Source organism: Leptidea sinapis, chromosome Z, assembly GCF_905404315.1.
Source record: "Leptidea sinapis chromosome Z, ilLepSina1.1, whole genome shotgun sequence".
NCBI classification, from domain to species: Eukaryota; Metazoa; Arthropoda; class Insecta; order Lepidoptera; family Pieridae; genus Leptidea; species Leptidea sinapis.
In genome coordinates, this window is record NC_066312.1 from 28188724 (window position 1) to 28213202 (window position 24479).

Below are 24479 nucleotides of genomic sequence, written 5' to 3' on the forward strand. Positions count from 1 at the left end.
TTAAGAATTTTATCAGCTGGATGTGTCAAAATACATATTATAATGTTTAATACCATTAATCGCTTACACAAGTTTTATGTATTCTTAAACACAGAAAATCTTCTCAAGCTCAAGATAAAGGTGCTTACGTTAATCTTTAATAATGATACAAACGTAATCAGGTGCTCGTCAAACATATCCTTGAAGAAAATCGTCGTATCATTAAAGTAATCGCATCGGATCGTACATAATCCGGCTCTCACCGAAACGAGGACGATATCGCGTACTCTTAATACTATTTCAGGGAGTAATTCTCATGTTATTCGACATTAAGTTACATTATCCATTGTTATTGTGTACGGTATAAAGTCAAATACAAGTGGGAGTATCGATCATACATAACTTCAATGCAATTCTGTGAAATACTACCACTTATTATAGCGCGCGCACATGTACATCTAAAAATAATAGGATGAAATTGTTTTCTAAATGTCTCTCAAATTATCTTGGTAACTATATTGGAGACTATCAATATTCAAATATTTATGAATCTTTAACACACGTCTTCTATTTGAATGGGGATAAAAAATAAAGTTATAACTAAAACTAAACTAATTGTAAAAAATAATCAATATTAATAATAATACATATAATAAGACTGTAATTTAGGCGTTTTTAGATATCTGTATTTGAAAATATGTTAAGAAGACCCTCAAAATCAATAACATAAGATAAAAAGGATTAAATATTCGTCTTGAAATGTTAATAAGCATCAATTTAAATAGAATAAAATTCTATAAGTCGAAGATAGCTAGCTCCTCAGATCGGGCTAATGTATTTTGATAGCTCTTTCCAAGATTAACGTGTATTTCTTTCGTAAGCAATAATATTTATGTTTTCTTTGAAATATTACAGTAGAAAATGATTTTTTCTAACATTTTCTAAGATAAATAAGATTTTATTTGTGTAATTAATCCCAGAAGTGAGGGTTATCACTTTTAAAGCATAACAAATTGCATGAATTAGATGGTTACAATCGAGTTTTTTTTTTAAATATGTCATTTTAATAACAGAGGTAATACTGAGCCTACGTCGACCATGTTTAGTTATTTATATAATTTATTTATTTATGATTCCTTACAGGTAACAAAATGTAAAGACTATATTAAAAATAATACAGAAAATATACGCCATTTAAAAGGAATACTATGCTTATGGTTTGTATAGTGGCTTTGGTCCAGTTCAGTGCAGCCCTCTTTCACCGCTACCAATGTGATCTATTGTGATAGCCACTGTTGACTACAGCTCACTGGTAAGATTGATTCTTTTCATTAATCTTATTATATATTTTGCAGTGAGCTGACATGTCTCAAGTAATATTAATAACAGTTCAAAAGTTTGTGACAATTTTTAAGCTTAAGAAAAAAACCAAAAATGCTACATAAAAATTAAGAAAATGTATAAGAAAAAATTAAATAGAAAGAAAAGAAGAAATCCTATCCATATTGAATAACCGAAATGGTGAATAGGTTGTGTGGTGTGAGTGAATGTAAGTGGTGTGAGTGATTGTCAGTGGTGAAACTGAGTGTTTGTTATCTTTTTTATTTTTTCAAGACGGTCAATATAACATTGATATACTCAGCCGATCGGCCTATTTACAAGAAGGGTTAGCGGGATGATTACAATAATTACCGGCCCATCACCATACTGCCCTGTGTTGATAAAATAATAGAAAGGTACTTGGGAGTAAAAATAAATAATTATTTAACGCAGCATTCAATAATAAATAAGACACAATATGGTTTCTAAAAAATAAAAGCACAACAGAGCTACTAAGAAACTTTACTAACAAAGTTAATACGTACCTAGACAATAAACTTCACGTGCTTCTTCTACTAATTGATTTCAGTAAGGCCTTTGATGTAATAAATTATGATACCCTATTTAACAAACTGTCTCAGAGTGGTATACAGGGTCCTTTATTAGAACTGATAAAAAATTATCATCGTAATCGAAAAACCACTGTAAGTCTAGCCAAACAAAGGAGTGACCTAATATCAACTACACAGGGCACAACGCAGGGCTCTATCATTGGCCCGACTGAGTACCTGTTATATGTAAATGATATGGTAAACATAATAAACGAGGGAACTGTGTACAAATTTGCAGATGATACTTGTCTGCCAGTAGCTCAGTAGCCCAGGACATTTTGCAACATAATTTTAATCAACTTTGTTAATGGGCACTCATCATACACCATGTCTGAAAATAAACACTGAAAAAACCAAGTATATACACATTCACTCGTCGCACAACAAGCCAGATATCATACTAACTATCGTGGCCCACAACTACTCTTTCTTACACTCCTCCAAAACATGTACTAAATAAAAATAAGGAAAATTATGATCAGCTCCTTAGATATTGTTGTGTCATGAATATGTATGATAAAGCTAAATATTCTATTTTAACCGAAATTAATAATCCCACCCAGTTAATTGAAAAAAATAGACCCTTAGGTTTACGACAACTTGATGTAAATCAAAAATGCATTTTACCAAAAATTAATAATAAATATTGGAAGAGAACGGTCAATTACGTAATAACAGATAACATTAACGAACTGCCCAAAGAGCTGCAAGAAATGTACATAGATACCACGAAAATCAAAACTCGCTTTAAAAGATACTTCCTGAAAAAAGAATAGGATTTGAAAAAAAAAAGAATCAAAACTTGAAAATTAATAATAAATTGAATGGCTCTAGGTACCCAGATAAACCCGTGAGGTTTTGGTGGTACCTATTTCATAAAAATGTATGTATTTGTTCTGTATTGGCCAATAAACTAAAAAAAAGGCAAAAAAAATATGTAGGGCGCCAAATACGCTATACCACTAAAATTGTATCTCAACATAGTCTCCTGATGTAAGATCATTTTCTCTCTCTCTCTGCGACTGAGGATGCTGGTGATGTGATATATCTTATGATCTGCCTTCATCGGTGTATGTCCATTGCACCTCTGACAACTCAACAGGACTTGTCGAAGGGCCTTTCACTTAATCGCTCCATCTGGTAGAGGACTGATTTAAGGAAAATGTATATGAGCCGCTAATACTATTATAAAAGTTTATAAAAAATAACATCGCATTTCTTATTTTAATTATTAGAATTAAGTATTTAAAGTCAATTGCAAATAAATTAAATAGAAATCTGAATCTCATTTCCCACTGTGTGCTATGTGATAAAACAGCAGGTTATTGAAATAGAACGCCTTTATCTTGTTTGATATTTTGTTGAATATATTTTTTATGAGTAGGCATCCAATTTTACAGCTTGGTTGAAAATATAACTCTTAATAGCAAAGTTACTTCACAAAGGGAGAACGAAATTTGTTTTTAATGAGTTATCTAAAGAAAACGCTACTCCAGATAAAGTTAGCTCAGAAATCCTTTAAACAGGTTACAAAGCCACCCAACGGTCGGGGTCAAGGCGTCCCTAAGTTTTGACTTAATTAACTGCTTCTCACAACATTAGGGGCCAATCCCGTGTTCCTTTTATTAAACATGAATCTAAGCATCCCTCACTACTGCGAGCGGACGTGTTAATCTTTTATTTACTCAACTAAATTTTAGGTAGTTAATTACCTTGCATCTAAGTAATTGCAATTAATCGTATATTGTTGTTGTTTGATACTTTACAAATCTGACCTACTTTCAGATTGGTCTCATTTGCAATAAAATCTAAGGATGGGACCCATGAGTAACAACAGAGTCAACCATTATATTTTTTTATTAATCATATCTTTAATTAGTCAGATATGTCGATTCTGCAGTGATTTCGTATTAAGCATTAAATTTGTAAATCATAAGAATTATCTTACTAGTAACTTAACGGTACCATTTTTATATCATTCGCATATAATACTGAAAAATTGTATGAGGTATGTGATGCGCGTGTTACGACTTGGTCGTAGTGAAAATAGTTGGCTGTAGCATTTCCTGAATTCTTTATGATATAGTTATGTGTGTGTAGGGAACATGGAATTTTATTATGCGATACTTTACAGTCAGTATTGCTAAGAAACGAATAATAATTATTTCTACTGTGAATATAGAAGGATAGATTAAATTAGAATATATTTTTTTATTATTTAATTTCTTTATCTTTTACGTTTAAATCTGTTATTTATTTACAAAATAATATTATGTATCTGTATTTTGCGCATATCGAAATCACCTCTACGATGAGATCTACTATACTAGGAAATATCTATCACCCAGGTCTATGATGTACTTAATAACATTTCATTAATAAAAATTAATGTTGATGAACATTTTAGTACAGTTTTCACATTGTTGTATCGAAAAGTGACATTGTACCGAGGAGTAGAAAAAAATTTATTTCGTTGATTCGTTGCCTTCAACAGCATTCATGATATATTTTACATATAAATCACTAAAAACGATCTACAAGTAATAAATAATTATCGTTAATCAGTCTTCATAAACCTATAAAACCATAGATAATTCAATATAGAATTTAATTAAATATAAATTTTAGCTCTTTTAATAAGGTCACTTAAATATATTTCTTAAACGAATGTAAAGCGATTACATTCCGAGTGCAGAGTGCAGACGACTTAAATTGCTGAGCAATACGAAGCTACTTCAATTTCGTGTAGATTTAGAAGTTCTCTAACAAACTTTGGTGCGATTAACTTCGAAGACAGCTACAGACCTCTATAGTTGGAATTAGCCAATATACTGCTCTGTGTAAAAACTTATTGTTGGAGTTTGACTCGCTCGATTATATTGTGTTTGATCGATATTTTCTTCTTATGCATTGTTTTCGTTCTCACCGCATTTTTCATTAATTTATTTAAAATTTGCTTATTAAATATTTTGACCATCTGCGATACGATTTAGTTATAATTTACATACAAACTATGTGTCAACCTGACATTATTTTGACCCTTGACTTGGTCGAACTTGTACTACATTAATGTTTTACTACAATGAAAGATTATACTATTAAGTGCCAGTTTTGTCCACTCCAGTGCCAGTGCTTTACGTTCACGTATAATAATATCTCAGGTCAAATAGGTCAAAATAAGTTGCATAAAATAATTTATATGGCAAAACAACGTTTGCCGGGTCAGCTTGCCTCATACAAATAAATATTGACACACTTTTACACAAATTATCTTGACCCAAACTAGGCATAGCCTGTACTACGTGTACAAGACAACAATATACTTACTTAAAAAGTATATAAACCTCCATGACTCGGAATCAAACATCCATAGTCATCCAATAAATGTTTGCACCTACCGGAATTCGAACCCGGTACCTCTAGCTCAGTAGGCAGGGTCACTAACCAAAAAATATATAAAATTAAGTTTCTGTTTCAATAGGAATACTTTCAGTGTATATATAATACTTGTGTAAATAAAATATAATCATATAATTTACCACGAGGGCACACGAAATTTGCCAAATAATGATTAAAAGTAAAACTCAACAAAAATAAAACAATTTAGATTTTCAGTATTTTTTACGAAGGCTTTAATTGAAAACAAACATTTTTCATTAGATGGTTTGTGTTTATCCAACATTATCATACATTTTGGATAAAACGAAAATATTATTTGCTTCTTTGTTTTTGCTCTTTGTACAAAAGTTTTGTTTAAATTATCATCAACTTTTCATCAATTATCATAAACAACATCAGAAAAAAATATCGAAATTCTGCAAAGAATAGAAACTAAACAAGAAAACAAACACTTACACTTTTCACAGGTCAAGTCATTTTCAGGTTATTGATTTTCTTTTTTATTCTCATTTATTGATGAGAAAAATCTTTATGGGATTCCACCATTTCATTTAACTGATTATTATTATTCATTTTATATTCTATTTATAATTCATTAATAATACTTGCACTTTTTAAAAGTTTCACTCATTCAATAAAATTAATGAAAATAAGAAACTGAAGATTAGGTTATAATTACCACATATCAATATGACGTTGTTATTGAATATTAATGAAGAAGCAGGTTTCTCGATGACAGGCTCATCCAAAAACGAGGAGCTTGTGAGGAAACTAACCTCCAGAAAGAGTACAACGCAATACTGAAAACCAAAAAATAAATAAAATAAAACCGGAAACGAGCATGACTCTTGTGACTGTGACGCGCTGGACTAAGAAGATAACCTGGCTACAGAACCTACAGGAGTAGATGATAGGGTTGGAATCAAAGCACTGACATCTAGCCTTCACGACTGAAGAGCCACTTAAGAAGTAGAAACTTTACAAGTGAAATATAAATTATCTTTTTTTTTACACCTTAAAAGTCATTTAATATTTCAAATTATTTACATATGACTTAATAATTAATAACGCTATTTATATAAATAATAATAAAATAAAACTTAAATAATCTAACAAAATTAATTAATTACAAATAGAAAATATCATTAAGATCGCTATCGGCAGGTAAGGTGCCCATGAAGCTGGCAACGTTACCTCTTTGTATAGCCAAACTTATCCTTTGACAGAGATACGTAGCAGATCTTGGGTCACCTGTTAAATCGGTTAATATATCAATTATCTTTAAAAATAGTTATTGTTCAAATTATGTTATGGTGTTTACATTTCAAAGTTAAATTAATTATATTATATTTACCAAATAATTAATTATGAATCCATTGTAAATAATTTAATTACATTTTATTTAGATGGGATCCCATTATAACTTTTGCGATGTAATAGGGGACGTCAAGGCTCATTTTTAATAAAAGCCACAAGGGAGTGACTTTCTAATGTTGTTAGTAACATTAAATAAGTCACGATTCCGGGACGCCGGGACCCTTAAGTAGGCTCAGCTTTGTTTCCATTTCAAAGGACTTACAAACCGTTGGAGTAGCCTTTTCTTTAGGCAACTCATTAAAAAAAATGGTTTTCCCTTTGTGATGTAACCTTGCGATTAAATGTTTTATTGAATATGAAAACCTTTACGTCTGGCAACATATGAAAAGTTGTTTATAATGGATAAAATATTGTATTAATAATACTTATTTGTCTGTTTTACTATTTTAAGTTATTATTATTATTATAAGCTTAAGCATACCGTGGGAGCCTATATTCTTTCAAGATAACCAGGATTCTCTAGGGATTCAAGTTAAATATATATTTTTCCCTTCTCAAAGTATGAGAATTTAAAGACACACTACTCTTATGGGAGCAATAACCTCACACTGGCGCAGAACGGCTAAGTTATAATTTATATATCTTGGGGAAATTGAAACAGGAACGACTTCTGTTGAAACTGTTTGAAAGAAGTTGACATGTTATTGTTCTTGAATTTCCTGCAAAGAAAAAGTAAATATTTACATTTTGCGATTATGGAGCATAAGATACCAAATTATAAAGTTGGTTATCCTTTGACAGTCCCTTGATTATATATCCTCAGGCTTTGGGCGAATACAGCGAGGAGAGGAGAGCGTTAACTATCGACCGCGGAAACACTTAAGAACACAAATCAAGTGTGAAAAATGAAAGAAAAGTTTGACAAAATCGTTCTTCAATCAACAAGAGCTTCCTTTGCAAATATTATAACTTCTATGTTATTTTTCACTATAAATGTGTGCTTTAATATTATGTAAATCTTTCTTGTATTATTATTCTTATACTGCTAAAATTATACGTTTTGAATATAATTTACATTAAGTGATTTAAAAACATTTTTTTCTTGGTTATCATTTATATTTAATTAGAATCAAATATCAACGAAAACGATTATTTAATTTTAACAATAAAATGTAACACCTTAGATTCAACAACATCATGATTATGAATTGATATATAGATTTTATTACCCAAAGGATGGGTTTTAGTTTTTTTTAAAGAGACGCTTACCTTGAGCATTGATATTTACAATTTTTCATCTTTTAAAGTCGTGACATATCACCAAATGGACTTAGCATTGCGTTATATTTCTCAAATCATATTATCACTGGAATGATCTATACCGGATCTGTCATTCATCAATGTGTCAATTCATCGCGTAAAAATGGTTCTATGAGCAATGAGAGTGAATCATTCAAAAAGAGTCGTATAGTAACTAACTTGATTACATTTATATAATTATCGAATTTAACACATACTTTAGCTGTGGTTTGAATGCCTGGTAGTAATAAATCAACGGGTTGTCTACCTACACTCATAAATCGAGACCTGATTGCCGATGTCTCTGGACAGTTCTGTACTGAACGGGTTCGTAAATTACTGGCTAACAAGAATCCAGTTCAATTTATGTCCACAGCCGAGGGTACTATAGGCAGAGACAATCGTACTCAAACTCGTATTGTTTAGTGCCAATCAAGATGAACTGGGCCAAGTGCAGAATTACGCAATCCTGACCAAATCACAATAGGTGTGTACGTATCGTTTAAATACCGAATTGAGTTTGTACTTATGATATTATCTGGATGAACGTTGAGTTATTTTTATATTAGAGGTGGTAAACGGGGAAAACTCATCTAACGGATTGTAAAAATCCCGCGTCTAATGGGCAATAGGAATAGCAGAGGTCAAGAGATGGGTTGTCGGATTTTAAGATGGGGGGAGGCTCTAGATTTGATGTTCCAAAGTCTATGATTAATGTACTCAATTTCCTGAAATATATTTGGTTTTATTTGCGAAAGTTTAAACTAATCGCCACTGTTATTGCTTAAAATGAAAATTTTTATATTTTATTCTTTTGCTTAAAACTCACAGGGAGTAGTGTACCGTGTACCGTATATAATAAACTGCAGATGTTAGGGTCGTTTAATTGATTTCAGTTGAAAGTGCTTTATGCGCCGAGTTGTATTTTTTATTGCTTTATTTTATTCGCAAAGGTGCATATAAAAGTTCATTTGAATTTGAAGGACGGCATTATAGCTATGAATTGGAGCTAACAGTGATTTACATTGACCAAAACAATGTCGCTTAAAACTTTATTTCCCTATTGATGCAACTTATTTACATCGGACAACTGAGGAGAAACTCTCGTAGCTTTGTGTTTCTTGTAAGTAAAAAAAAAGTAAAATAAACCATTTTTAAACGCACAGCATAAGAAATTATTGTGAGATGCAGGCAAAGAAATTTTTATTATGGTTCAGGTAACTGAATACGTTGCAAATTAATAAAATTAAACTTTTAATTAACATACCACCCTTTAGAATTATCTTGATAATTTGGTTCATTAGATAGATGAATCAAATTATTATATAAATTGGTGTCAGAGAGCGTATCGAACAAAAAAACCGAATACCAAATAGCAGGAAAACAGCGCTATCAGATTTCATGCCCTATACCACTTTATCATTTTTTTTATGAAAATCAGGGACGAGACGAGCAGCACGTTTAGCTGATGATAATTGATACGCCCTGCCTATTACAATGCAGTGCCGCTCAGGATTATTTAAAAACCCAAAAATTCTGAGAGGCACTGCGCTCGTAACCTTCATAAGATGTCAAGTCTCATTTGGCCAGTTATTTTACTAAATACGGTGCCCTTCAGACTGAAACACAGTAATGCTTATACATTACTGCTTCACAGCAGAAGTAGGCTCCGTTGTGGTACCCATAATCTAGCCAGCATCCGGAGCCTCCCACTACCCGGGGAAAAAACCTGTGATCCCTTCAAATCATGTCGCTCGTGAAACCACTACTGAAATAATCGGCAGAGATTCACTACAACAAACATGCAAAATATATTGGCAAACAAAAAAAAAATATTTTGATAAACTAAAATATTTGACAAAGCTTCAATATTGCCTGTGACGACCGCGTTACTCGAATACAACGTCATTGAGGGATTTTGGAATGGATTCTTTCAACAGCTATCTAGTTGAACGGGAGTTTATGAAGGGTTGACCAAATCCTGTAGACGGCTTTATTCTGTGATCAAAATTGTCAATGTTTGTATTCATATGAATATCAAATTACTGTTACATTGATTTGATTCGTTGAAGTAGATAGAAGTATCCTTTGATATATACCGGGTCAAACACTGGGGGTCATGGAAGACTCTCTCCAAGGTTATTGGTGACGTAACCTTTATTTACGTAAATAGTTTTGATTTATAAATGATTGGTTGGCAATGCTCTTGTGATTCCTCTGGTGTTGCAAGAGAACATTCTGTGGGCGGCGGCACTTAACACCAGGTGGCCCGAACGCTCTCCTCGAAAAAATTGTGATAATTATATATATATGATAGAAAGTAGTTTCTTTTCTTTATTTTCGTCAATTTTTCAATGATTTTATATTATTCTGCGATTCGGCAAATGAAACAAATTAAAAATCATGAAAATCAGTAAGTCGTTCTCAAGATATGAGTGTTCGAACAACTATATTGTGTAATTTACTCGTACGTTAGTTTGTACTAAGAATTTTTATGACGGTTTCACCAATAGGTATCATAAACGCTATGGTTTGTAAGGATAAATAAGTCAGATGCATGTTTTTTATGATGATTGATATTAATGCAGAAGTTAAAGGTAGTTACTGCAATAATATATTCCTATATCCTCCTAAATTATGTTAAACTATTTATTTCAATTAGCATAAACATGCAAATTTTGCAATTTAAAAATGCGTGTGCAAGTCACGTAGAAATGGCCTTAGGAAAAACATGGCATGCCCAAATGTATGCCTGCTTCTTTTAGGGTTTGACCCTGTGATTTATTGATAGTCATTGAAAATGCAAATTAATAGGAACTGCAGGCGTTTTTAATTAATAAACCTCCACCCGCAGCCGTCCGGTCGCCCCCAAGCCCGTCCCACCGCCTGCCACCAGACCGCAACTCAATATCGCGCACTCCGTTGTTTATCGTCATCGTCCTAACTATTCAAATATTTGTTCAAATAAGATAATATAGACAGAGATTAGCTACTTTACATATCTGTTATGTAAGTATGACTCTGATATGTAAGCTATATAATCCGACTTCAGTGATGGTTTGGTGCCGTATTAGCTATGATGGAATGACGCAACCATATTTTTTGTTAAAAAGATATCAAAACATCGGTACAAGTGTATCAAGATACCATTCTTGAGAAGGTAGTGAGGCCCCTTAGCAACAGCATGTTCAATAACCAAGAATAGTCCTTCCAGCAAGACTCAGCGTCGGTTCATAAAGCTCAGTCTACGCAGTCTTCGTTAGAAAAGAACGTTTCGGACTTCATCAGAGCGTAGAAGTGAAGACTGGCGACTAGTGATCTTAACCCGCTGGATTATGATTTATCAGTTTAAGAGAGTACAGCCTGCTCTAGACGCCATGATAATTTGGAGTCCCTAAAACAGTCCGTACGATTGGCAGTGAAGAGTTTTCCCATGTAAAGAGTGCGTGCTTCTATTGTATTTTGATTTTAATATCTTTCGTTTGAGTAGAATATAATCTAGACCACACAACAGATGTGATCTCAACGTTTAGTTTGTTTTTACAATACAAAAATTTTAACGAGAAAAACTAATACTATGCTGACTATATTATTAAATAATCACATTAAACAAATCTGATTTCCTAAAATCATAGAGGCAAGAGTTTATAAAGGAATCGATAAACGTTTTAATATTAATATAAACAAGTTCACTATTGTCATGTGGTCATTAGTACACACCGTTCTTTTAATAACTGAAAGATAATCTCATTTTTAAATTTTTTTGATCTATGTATTATGATGATATTAATTCATCTTTTACTTAAGTTCTTCGCAACTTATTCAAGACATATTAGGTAACATAAATCATAGGCATTTGTGTGAGACAACGCAGAGGTAACAGAAAATACATTCATTATAATGAATAATTTATTTGACACACGACATAACGAAGAAATCCGCAGCTTGCGAAAATGCTGTTGTTTGACTATAAATAATTCAAATGTAACGTTTGTAATATCAAATTCCTTTAAGCTAAGCAGAATGCTCGTTTCTGAATAATAATGTTACTGTCTTTGTTAATATTCTGTGATTAATTCCAGTTTTTGCAACTTATTTCAATGAAAAATAAAAAATAGTGTGTTTTAAATACCACACACATTAGTAAAACCTTCATTAATAAGAAGTTAATAATATGAAATGCAAATATTTATTTGGTTCTGTATTCATAAAGTGTTTGTAATTAATATTGTGAATAAAATGCTCTGTCAAGTTTAATTATTAAAATAATTCACTTAGTCGACTCGAGCTAACTTTATTCGAACAGACGTTACAAGCCCGAGCCTGACTGGTTGAGCTCATTTATTTAAACCTTTCATTGTAAAAATTAAATTCTATTTTCTTTTGACTACAATAATTCAAATTTTAACGTTCTATTATTAATTTCGTTTGACTACTTATTTATTTCTTTATGGAAAAGGAGGACAAACGAGCGTACGTTAAGTGATCCACATTCTCTTGCAACACCAGAGGAATCACAGGTGCGTTACCGGCCTTGAAGGAAGGTGTACGCGCTTTTTTTGAAGGTACCCATGTCGTATCGTCCCGGAAACACCGCACAAGGAAGTTCATTCCATAGCTTTGTAGTACGTGGAAGAAATTTCCCTGAAAACCACACTTTGGAGGACCGCCACACATCCAGATGGTGGGGATGACATCCTAACTTGTGGCGTAACTTGAACTACTAATTGTACACATAAAAATAATTCCTTTTCAGTGCGAAGTATCTTTTGTTTGATTGATTAAGAAGCAGTCAAACATACAGCCAAGCAGGCGGTAAGATGGACAACTAACGGCCGTTTTCAATAACCTTTCTATCCTTAGTTTAACTTACAAGAGTAGACAAATCTATTCTTTAACGATTAGTTACATTTCAATAATTAATCAATCGACAGATAGCGTTGGTCTATAACTTATATCATAACTAAATTGAACATAACTATGGATAGATAAGATCTTGTCATTAAACGGTGATAGCAATATATCCTTAACTCTATAAAGAATAAGATTTCACAGCGCTTAGGTAAAAAATGGTCTCTGACTTTAGTGATGAAATAATGTCTACTCTAATGAACTCACAAAGTATCATTATAATTTCATGTAAATTGCGGGATCTTATAAGGAAATTTGCAGACCATTAAACCATAAATCATCATTATTTTTTATTCAGCTTCCAAAGGTGAGCGTGGAGCTAATTATCGAACGAACCGATGGCTGGTCCATGCCTCATGTTCTTAAACGGGCGCTACTTGTGCCTGAATTATCGTCGCGTAGAGAAAATTTTGTGGGTAAATTAAAGGCCAGATTTTTTTAAATACTTCTTTTTTAGAGACTTTTTATTATTAGATTACTTTTTCTTCAGGGTTTTTACTGATTTATTAACATTTTTTTCACTTACTCAAGAGTTTCACTCACTTTTTTTATTAATTTACCGAACGTTTTGAGTTTTTTTGCATAACTTTCCTAAGTTTTATTTAAAATATTTATATTACGACGAAATTGAATAAAATTAAAATCCATTAAGCTGGATTTTTTGAAGTTGTGGTAAATGGTAAATTCATATAACATAATGTGTTGACATTCATAAGTGTTCTTTGTTTTTTGAAGTTATTCTTGTTTAGGCGCGTTATGAAAAATGATGAGACTGAAATTTTAAGATGCGTGCGCACAACTGTAACACAAAAGTAACAGGTTGAAGTTGGTTATTAAAATATGTCTTTTAAACATTGACAATTAACAATTATTGACATTGGACACATTTCTGACAAATGAACATTGATTGTTTGTTTTATTGAAGTTATACTTCTCTAAGCGCGTTATGGAAAAATGTTGAGATTTTTTTTTTGTTGACTTTATTAGGACAGGTAAAGGATTCAAGCCCATACAGCCATATTCATTGTTTAATAATTAATTGTCAAAGCCATCTTTGCAAGATTTTTACAAAATTGTTTTTTTTTTTTTGGTGTCTTCGTCCATTATTAGTACAGGCAAAAGGTTCAAGCCCATACAGCCGTATTCATTATCTAACAATTAATTTTCAAAGCCATCTTTGTAAGATTTTTACAAAATTGTTCTTTCTAAAAACGTAGAATAGCACGAGGAATAAATTGAGCAAGGCATTTTAATGATTTTTACTTCGTTAGCCCAAAGAAGTATAACGTCTTGCAAGCATACATAAGTACACACACTTTTGTTTTCAATCTGCCACTTTAACGTGAAATTATTTTAGTGATCTATCAATATTAACTTCATATAGTTATAGAAAGAATCTCCATGTAATTAGTTATTGTGATTATGCAAAATAAACAATAATAAAATATTACTCTTTCAGTTCATTAAGATTCATATAGACTTTATTTCTGATTGATTATAAGTTTATTACATTGACCACAGCACTGTTGCATACTGTGACACAGTACTACATTTTGTAGCTACTCAGTAATGTTGTTGGCTGTGTATTTAACATTTATAATCATGTACTTGTAAATACCCAAGTTATAAATATGTGTAGGATCATGTAAGCACTAGTGACACTTGGCGCATCTTGACTTTCAACTTTCAACAGCTGTGTAATGACGTCATTAGAGTTTAGTGTCGCTCATCTTAGTCTGGTTGTTACATCTCATTCCTACACAAAACAAAGTATCTTATGTAAAAATACTGAATATTGCGTTATATTTTATTTATTACATACTGAATATTCTAACTTAAGAATAACATATTATTTCTGGATGTTATATGCATAGGGAAAGGCAACAGAAAAAAAATACACTTAAATTCGTTTGGTTTTATTTGATTAATAGACGTTCCCGCCCGTTTTGCTGGGCGAATTTTAATGGGAAATAAATTAATGAAGGAACGTTGTAAATCGAAAAATCAGTCGCCATAAACCATCTAGGATAAATTTCACATGGTTGCAAATGGTGGTAGTTTCATGTCGGTACGATCAGTGGTTTAGGCGTGAAAGAGCCTTAAACATAGACTATTTTCATTATATATATATAGAAGATAATTATTTATGAGCATCGTTTTTGTAAAGAATGTTGTACTTACATACGCCAAAGGATTGCCTTATCACAAAAGAAGGATAATTTTCAAAGTGGTGTAAACAGAGATGTTATAGTTATTTATGCAACTGTTGATAAGGGGTATTTAAGCACGAATGTGGGTTTATATTGTGAATAGTATCACATGAGTTTTTAATAACTAACTATCAACAGTTGCATACAAGACTAGACTAAGACAAGACTTTAGACCCATAATATGAATCATCTATAAGTGATTCTAAAACAGTAAGCTTACTGCTAACATTAAAAAAGCCAGTCTTTATAACCTTATTATCCAATATTATGGAAACGGATGATATTATGTTGTACTTAATTTCATTACACACGTTTGGATGATGTAATGGTTATTAGGACATTGGGTGTTTTAATTGTTTTAGAATCTTTAATAGAGGATTAAAAGCATGGGTGCAATTAAAATAAATACTGTACATTTCATAAAATAATTTCCATGTTGAGATTAGTTGGGTTCAAAAGTTATTTTTTTTATTGAATAGGAGGATAAACGAGCGTACGGGTCATCTGGTGTTAAGTGACCACCGCCGCCCACATTCTCTTGCATCACCAGAGGAATCACAAGAGCGTTAATGCTGATATTATTAACGATTTAATTATCTACACAATATGATCTGGTTATATTTCAGTGTATTATGAATCTGATTATTATTCCATTGATGATTGACATACGAGATTACTGCACAAGGCATTTGGCGTCTGACGCTGTGATACTCAACTTCGATTAACGAGTTTATAAGATTTAGTGTTGTTGAAGTTCCTCAAGATATTCGAGGTTTTTAATTTAATTGGCTGTGCTTATTTGAATTAATAATTTTATTGTGATGTTTATACTCGCGACCATGTTAAAAGTATGATATTAGAAAAATTTTCGCCAGAACCCTATTAAAACACTATTTGAAATTTATTTATAATGTAATAAAAAAGGAACTTGAATTAAATAAAACAAAAAAAAATACTGTGATAATACTATGTCAAATGGTCTGACGCAAATAAAGTTTTGAAATTACAAATCTTGAATACCTAATAATAGTATATAATAATAATCAAATACATATTAAAACTTCTGAGGATCAAAGAGAATACGTCATAATTTGAACTTGTAATAACTGAAATAAAAAATATATCATTGTGTAATCAAATACAACAAATTAACTAGAAATTATATAATTAAATTAACAGAACCGCTGTCTATTAGATATATTATAATATAAAATGCTACAATAATTATCACAACCTTTTTACTTACTCTACAATCTAGAAACTTTCTTCTACTTCGATCTACCCACAGCAAGGCAATCATCAAACAAAAATTATACATTACATTATACATTATTATTTGTTCATTGCCCAAGTTAATTATATTATAAGAAACATTTATTATTCAAACAAAACAAATATTATAACTATATTTACAATACTGTGACTACATAAAATTAAAACTATCATTACGTGGAAGCGTACCAAGAATACTGGCAGCATTTCCGCGTTGGATATAGCTATCCAAGCGGCCTAGCGGCTGATCTGTTAATCGAAATAGCTGACAGCGCTTGGGTTTCCAGTAGCCTTATTGAGGCGCGAAGATAGTATTTTGAACATTCTCCGCACCTCTGGGCCCCACGGGCCAAGTTTCTCGACTCCAAGCTGCACAAAGATGTATAAATCACTGAGTCTTCGGCAGTCGAAGCAGCAGCCCAAGCACCAACTGACATAACTTGGACATGAGAAGGAGCCAGAGTGTCGTCGCAAGTCGCGTCCCACACCAGCGCCCTTCCCCATGCCCAAGTTACATTATAATATTAAGTTAATGAAATATTGGATTAAAATAACGTGAAAGGCACGTGAAAATATATATAATGAACCTATAGCCATCGGGCTTAATAGAAAGACTTACATGCCACTGGAGCAATACGTCATTTAATATTATGATTTATTTAAAACACATAATAATATATGTTTTTAATTCAAATTTATTAAAAAAAAATGTGTTTTTAAATAGAAAGATGGTGATGGTGTTTGGAATAGATCGCATCGAGCTATCCAGTCAGCTTAGAGGCTGTGAAGGGTTGACAAATCCTGTGGACGGCTTTGCTCGGTGATCTAAATGTCAATATTTGTACCCAATCTGAATTTCAATTTTATGTAGCTACCATTGTTTTAGTTTATATAAATAAACGATTCCCTCGGCTTATTATTTTGCTCTATAAAGTTTTATACCTACTTAACAGTGGCTTTATGTTTTAATATTGGAAGAACTTATGGCAATCTAAAATAATATTTCGAAAATGTAATAACAAATTGAGTGTAAATGTACTATAACTGGATATTTTCATTAAGTACTTACATATAAATATAGTTATTAGTTTTGTTGCGCTCACACAAAGAGAAAGGGCTACCCTCCGGGATGATAAATGACAGGAGGGAGGTGGTGAAAGCTTATACATACCAACGCAGCCTAAGTCTGCGTTAAGTGTTCGGTACCCGAAGTATAAACCAATTTCTCTGTACGTTTCTCTCTGTTTCTTATAAAGAACAATAGTTAAATCTTGTGAAAGTAGGCATGCTCTGGACGCTAATGCAACAAACAAAAACCAATTTGCTGAATTTAGATATGGCGGTAAATCTTCCAAGAGCATGCAGTAGTATTCAAATTAAAAAAAATATTCAAAATAGTTCAAAATCACTTATTGAACGTAAAACACTACCACCCATTCAAAGTAGAGACCTGAGAAGAACGGGCGCAAGAAACTCAGCAGGCTTTGTTTTATAAAAAAAATTGATTACAATGTAATATGGTACAATAAACACTTATAATTAAATAGCCTGAGGGTGTCCGCTTTATTACCAGTCTGTGGTATCAATAAGAAAATCGTTTGTGTTATAATAACCCATCCCACACAAACGTTTCTTAACAATTCTTTTAAATTTCGCAACACATTTGTTTTGTACATTTTCTGGGATCATATTGTAAACGCATAAGCATCGCCCAATAAAAGACTTTATAGCTCGACTTAACCGAGTAGTAGGCATAACAAGTTTATGTTTGTTCCTCGTGTTAACATTATGATTATCACAGTTTCTAGCAAATTCCTTAATGTGCTTATAAGCATTTAGAATATTATCAAGAATATATTGAGATGCAACAGTCAAAATGTTTTTATCTTAAAATTTTTCTCTGCCCTCTTCTGTAGCAGAAAGATGGTATTAATATCGGTTGCACCGCCCAATAACAATATACAATAGGACATACTCGTAATACTATGATAAAAACTAAACTAGTTGCGCTGTATCTATGTCACTTAACTGTCTAATTTTTTTGATCGCATGTGCTGCAGAACTAAACCTATTCGCCAATCATTCAATATGGGCGCCTCATTGCAATTTTGGAGTCAAGACTCTTACCGCTGAAACAAACAATAAAAACTAAGATGGAGATGTTTATGAGGCCGCCATCCAAATAAAAAATAAAGTTATAGTATGTTATGGATGGGAATTTTCGTGTACAATTTGGGCGGTTTTATAAAATAGTACTTACAGTAAAAGTTGTTTTCAAACCACCTCAAAAGACTAATAATGCTATGGTAAGTCTCTTTTATATTTTTATACTGTTCTGTAATTAGTTGCTGCCTGTAAATAACGTATAAAATATTTATTTACGTAGCTTTAGTTAATAAAAACTTGTAATGAAGAAAAGTCTATGTCAACATTATAAAACAAACTTAATCATCGTTCTCGAAGTCGAGAGGGTAAGTTTTAATTATTTATTTATCTTGTTAGGAAATTAAAAAAAAAATAAGCTACTACGATAGAGTGGGATAGAGTGGCTTAGAATTTTCAATTTGATGATAGATGTAATTGGATAGAGATATAATTAATAAACCTTCCGTCCAATGTAATCATTCGACTCTACGTTATTATTAACATTTTCATAATTATTAAAACGTTGAACATAATGCCATTACTATAGTATATTATATATTACATTACATTATATACAAAGTCCTCGAATGGCAACCACGTACTGGAAGACGCAGTGTCGGCGATCTGGTCAAGATAGCCTGTATACGTCGGATGAGGGCAGCGCAGGACCGATCGTCCTGAAAATCTTTGGCTGAGGCCTTTGTCCAGCAGCGTACGTCTACCGGGTGATGATGATGATGATAATATATTATGTGTTTATTAATTTAAGTGTATAAAGTAAACCTATTTATTTTTTTAACTATCTAATTTTTGGAATGATGAGAATCGATTACATTTCATAAAACAGTGACATATAAGATGTTTTTGAGACTCAATAGGTCAGTATTATCTTTATACATAAGAATGCTTGCAGAACAATACGCTGCTGCAGTATCACATAACCAGCATCCTGCACTGAGGAGCTTTCTACTGGCTTTATCAATAATCACTTATAACTTGTTTATTAGGAATTTAATAAAGGTATTATATTAACAGCAGCAGAAAGTCAAATAAACTAAATAATGTAGTGCAAACATTTTCATACAATGTATTTCGCTGCAGTGGAATCGTCTCATGGAATGTTATCAAGACCACAGCCAGCTTTAATATGTGAGCTGTTATCAACAAGAAACAATTTGTCATGCAACAACGAGATATGAGATAAGTTTGTTTCAATATACAATATATGTGACATCAATTCAATATGTGTTGCTCTGGTGTTTAGAAGTATAAAAATTAAGTAAGTGCTTCGCCATCCTGAATTTTTATTATTTGATAGTTAAATTACAATTATTTGATAGTTAAACAAAAACCCAGAAAGCAATACACATTTGTAAAAACATAATACCTGATAGAGCCAAACTTTTAACTGTTAATTCAAATTATTCTAAGGTGACGCCACTAACAATTTACCTTCGAGTAGTCATACAAGTGTACTCGGACAGTGAAACCCCCGCTTTTGGCTCTTTCATTATTCCTCCTTAGCAGTTTACAAAAGTTCGATATTCAGTTATTGCATATTAAAATTATTAGTATTGTATTACGTGTCATGACTGTACGTACAGGCTTAATAATAATATATTTTACAACAATAAATTTTGTTTCAACTACTTGCACCGGAATCTCTTCAACTTATTTGTTAGACGTCGTATGAAATAATCGAGAATATTTTTCTAAAAGCTTACAAATATTTTATTCCAAGAACCAAAAAACCAATACTCTTGGTCTTTTAAAAATAGGCAGAACTACTTCAATCAAATGCTTCATAAAATATTATCTGTGTAATGTATTAACATCTACAAGTTTCTGGAAATATTTCCTAGCCATATGCGAAATAAATAATATTTGGAGAGATAGCGCAGAGGTCCATAGTAATTGTTTGAAACTACGAACTAATTTGTACCGTGAGAAAATGTTGAAATGTGAAATGTTCACGTGATATTAATAAATTAATATTCATATTAAGAAAGTTGAATTAAGCCATTTTAAATGAAATTTGGTTTACAACAACATTATTATTATTATTGTTGTTTTATCAAATAGAAGGACATTCGAAACAACTGATGATATGTGACATTTACGTCACCTACTCTGTTGTAAAACCGGAGGAATCTAAAGAGAGGAAGAACAAGAGGGTTGTTACCAAGTATCAAATAAACGTACATAACTTGTCAATCATAATAACAGTCTCATTACGTTATATCATGTTAAGATATGGATATACTTAAGTTACCTAGAAGTCGGTAAAAACTAACAAAAGGAAATAAATCCAATCAAGCTCAAATAACTTAAAATATATTTTAATTAATAGGTACAACAAAAATGAGTTATTGTAACTAATTCAAGTGGAAAGATATATGAGGATAAGGAGGGTAAATATTTTGGTTTCATTAATATATTTTGCCTTACATAAAAAATGTTTGGATTTTTTCACACGATAGCGGCAATTTCATGCTGTCATTTTAAGCAAATGAAAATGACACTTATGTGGCGGGCGAGGATCGAATGGTTGTACTGTTTTTTATTTTCATCTTAGTGATACGAGGACATACCTGTAATTTTGCTAAGAAGAAGAAATGAATTATGTTTTTTTTAATGAAAAGGAGGAAAAACGAGCGTACAACCTGGTGTTAAGTTATCACCGCCGCCCACATTCTCTTGCAACACCAGAGGAGTCACAGGAGCATTTCCGGACTTTAAGTAAGGTGTATGAGCTTTTTTGAAGGTACCCATGCAGTATCGTCCCGGAAACACCGCAGACGGAAGCTCATTCCACAGCTTTGTAGTACGTGGAAGTACGCACTGTGAAGGACCGCCACACTTCCAGATGGTGGGGATGATATCCTAACTTGTGGCATGTCTTGCGAAGGTGGATACGGCGGCAGGAAACAGGTGAAACAGTTTTTTGAAACACTTCCCGTGATAAATGGTTAGAAGACACACACCGTGTTGCACGCGGTTAAATGGATCGAGCTGATACTGGGGTACGCCAGATTAGAGATGACAGCAATACTCCATATTTGGTCGGACATGCGCACAAGTGCTTGAATGTGGGCTTTAAATAATGCCTTTGCAATACTTCAATACTTTGTTTAAACTCCTATGTTTGTGAATGTCATTATTGTGAGTCTGATAATGACAGACAGGCAGAAAACAACTTTAAACGTTCTTAAAAAAATATAATATGAGCTGTATAGGAGATGAATAAGTTGATGTTATAAAAGGCCACCATTACAACGAATAAAATAGATTGTCCAGATCTCTTATCGAAAATATCTTTTTACGCACCTTCAATTTTAGATCGTAAATATGCTCCAATATTTATATCCCCTGTCAGCACTAACTATCGTCAAAATTCATTTATCGTACGTGTCAGCAATAACTTAAACAAATTATCAAAACAATTCGATCTTGACTTATTCTGTAGCAGCTCTAATTCCATTAAGAGTCAATTAGGAGATGAGTTCTTTCGTCAATTTGGTGGTCGAGCTGATAATATGTAATAAGATAAGTAATATAATAATTGTTAAGCATTTGATTCGTATACGAAACTCTCACATTGTAATTGTTATTGTTTTATATTTTACATGGCTACTCGTGAGAATCTGTAAATGGCTTTCTGTTATTTTATCATGTTTGTATTGTAAAGTATTCAGCTGTAGATTTTCAAATAACATAAATAAATAAATTAAATCAGTATAACTTATAGGTTCAGGGTTGAGTCTTTTTATGTCTCTACAGAGCTCTATGAGAAGTTCGGCAGAATCACGGAAGAGAATAGCCGTTGTTGGTAACGATGACGCTAGATTGTATGCTTCATATTACACATGATATGAAACAAATATAATGCTCAAATATTATGTATCTGTTAAACTGTTTTAATATTGTTTCATTCATAAGCAGACAAAGAAATATTAGATCACTTACGAAGTGGACACAGCTGGCTTTTGCTCGTTTATGTTGGTGAAATTCAATAATCCGCACAAGAACCATCTGAAGTAGATAGTCTTTGTAACTTTTTATATAGTAATACTTGTTGAGAACTTCTTATATAATATAGTTAGTTCCAAGCTCAAACTATTAAAGAAACAAAGGAAACTTTTGTTCTCACCTTTACCAGAATATTTTATTAACAAACATTATTAATTGCTACGTGGTTGACCCGACACTGACACGTGCTACCTATTGTATCTATTCTTATTATTGATGTGTTCATAGTATGTATTGGATATCTAAAGAAAAAATAAATAAAAGGGTTCTTGAATTTGCTAATGTAGTGTGGAATCCTGTTCGCTGTTCGTATGTTTTGCTCGACTTGAAAGAGCAAAAAAAGGCACATATTCGTTGACTGCGAGACTGGCTCAACCCAACATCTCATTCATTCATTAGAAAGACGTCTCAACTATTTGGACTCTATTTTTAATTTCTTAATATTTAATATCGATTTCAACCCTGAAAAATTACTTTTATAAAATACCTTCCATTTAAAATATTTTCGTCTTATGCTAGGAACTCATTCGTAAGTAGTTCATGTAGTTATTACGGAAACACTTTGACGTAGATTTTTTTTTTTTACCTTGATTATAAGAATATAGTTGACAAAATTATATATGGATTAACTTCACTGTTATAAACGTTTGTTTAAATAAAATACTTTTTAAATGATTACAACACGATTACGCGTGTAATAGTTGTACTTTTATTTTTTTTTGTTACCCTTGTACGTTTTTCTTGAAATACCTGTTTTTAATAGATGACAATGATAGCGAACTCTGGAACAGTAGAAATTGATGGATTCAGCGTGATAGTAAAAATATACTTTTTTAAGTATACTAAGTAAATAAATCTGATACATAAATAAGAACGTAAAATGTACCTAAGCGTGGTCTTCTTGCACAGTTTTTCCTCACTTTACGAAAGTTCACTACAATACCATACTTGTACCAGTTTTGCATCTGTCATAATTTTATTCTAGTCCTTACATACAACTCAGGCAAATCAACATAAATACTTGGCTCGCTTTGTGCACTGTACCGCGTGCAAAAAAGTTTTTGTTTCCCTTTCACTTCCTCGTATGAAAACGACTAAATGTTATTTTTTATTTTTAAGCATCTTATGCAAGTATATTAATTATTAATTTGATGAATCGATTTTATGTTGTAACCTGTAGTTGTCTTTCGATTAATATGGAAATATATTACAAGAAATACTTCATTCAAACCTCGAACAAAGGCCCAATGGCAAGAATTCATTAACTTTACATTTTATTTTTTTAAATTGTGGATTGATAATATTTTAAAAAACTCACTTGATTTTAATAGTAAAATATATATTCAGCAATGTAATAGTATTTTACTTTTCTTTAACATAATCACATTTAAGATGATATAGGGAAAACAATATTACTAAAAGTAAAAGTGACTTAATGCATAGTTCTGTTTTTGTAAGTTAATGAGTTATTGCAGTAAGCTGTCGAATTATTATATATTTATTTATTATATTATAATATGTTATGCAATATAATTTATTTACAGTTCTTTATATTTAACAAGAGCCTTACTATATTAGTAAGTCGCCCATCCAAAAAGTATTTAATTCAATAAATTTATCTATGTGGTGAACTTGTGATGTCATCTCACGCGCGCCCGAAGGCGCGTGGGGGATGATTTTCGGGGCTAATTTGCCCCCTGGATCAGGATTCAGGCGCTGGGCATGAATGTGCCCAAGTCGTCGGGTGGGGGTGCGGGTGCACCCCTTTGAGGTCGTCCTCTTCTTGAGCTTCTCATTAAGCCCCTACGAAGCGATCAGCTGAGCGGTGGGACGAGCACGTCGTCACTCCTCCTCTTCTTCGACCCGCGACAGAAGGTCTCGCGGGAAGCGGCGGCCGTCGAGTGGCCTCGCGTGCAAGGACGCCAGGTTCCGCAAATGTGCGACCTGGTGCCCTGAAGTCTGACGCGTCTGCTCGCGAGAACATTGC